The sequence below is a fragment of the Dictyostelium purpureum genome (assembly GCF_000190715.1).
Source record: "Dictyostelium purpureum unplaced genomic scaffold DICPUscaffold_803, whole genome shotgun sequence".
Taxonomy (NCBI): domain Eukaryota; phylum Evosea; class Eumycetozoa; order Dictyosteliales; family Dictyosteliaceae; genus Dictyostelium; species Dictyostelium purpureum.
The window spans coordinates 2,688-3,935 of record NW_003520122.1 but is presented as its reverse complement, the minus strand read 5'-3'; positions in this window follow the sequence as shown (position 1 = coordinate 3,935).

Genomic DNA, 1,248 nt, shown 5'->3' with positions numbered 1-1,248 from the left:
TAAAAACCACAGCGTTTGAATAACTTTATAAACCCACAATGTATGATGAAAGATTTGAAAAACTACCCCAATGTATGATGAACGATTTGAAAAAACCACAGCATTTGATAAATTAATAAACCCACAATGTATGATGAAATATTTGAAAAACAACCCCAATGTTTAATGAATGGCTCGAAAACGACATTTAAAAAGAAAATTATGATCCCCAATGTTTGATGAATGACTTGAAAACTCCATTGTATGATGAATAGCTTGAAAACCCCAATTAATTAATAGAAGATATTGAATCCCAAATGTTAGATTAATGATCTGAAAACCCCGAATAAAAAGAAAATATTGAACCCCAAAAGTTTGATGAGTGACCTGAAAAAAACCCCAGTGTTTGATGAATTACTTGAAAACTACAATTATAAAGAACATACTGAACCGCGATATAATGGAATATATGGAACCCCCAATGTATGAATAATTACACGAAATAAATAACGTATTGAAACTGAAAAAGAAAGAATTGAATCTGAACTAAATAAGTATTAAAATTAGATATTAGTTTCTTTTATATTCGAATTTAATAATAATTATGTAAATATTAACATTATAGTTACCTTAATATTATGATTATCCCAATGTAGACTTAGATAGAACTTGTGAAGCTTGAAAGAGAATGAATTAAACTAAATATGAATTAAATATTAGTATATTTATATTCAAATTTAATTTATGCAGTTATAAACACTATAGTTACCTTAATTATACAAATGCCCTATTATTGACATTAAAGATAGAACATGGTTATACTGAAGAGAAAAAACCTGATAATCCCGTGAGAGAGAAAGAATTATATATACAATTTAAGAGAAAGAATTATAAATTAACTATATAAGAATTAAAAATAAATATTAGTTTCTTATTTTTAAATAATAATTATGTAATTATAAACACTATAGTTACCTTAATTAAATAAATGCCTTATTAGAATTGACATTATATAAAGAACATGATAATAATGTGAGAGAAAGAATTATAATTATATAATAATTAAAATTAAATATTAGTTTCTTTTATATTTAAATATAATAATTATGTAATATAAACACTATAGTTACCTGAATGCCCTATTACTGGCATTAAAGAAAGAACATTGTTATACTGGAGAGAAACAACCTGATAATACCGAAAGAGAAAGGATTATAATTATACTATATAAAAATTAAAATAAAATATTAGTTTCATTTATATTTAATA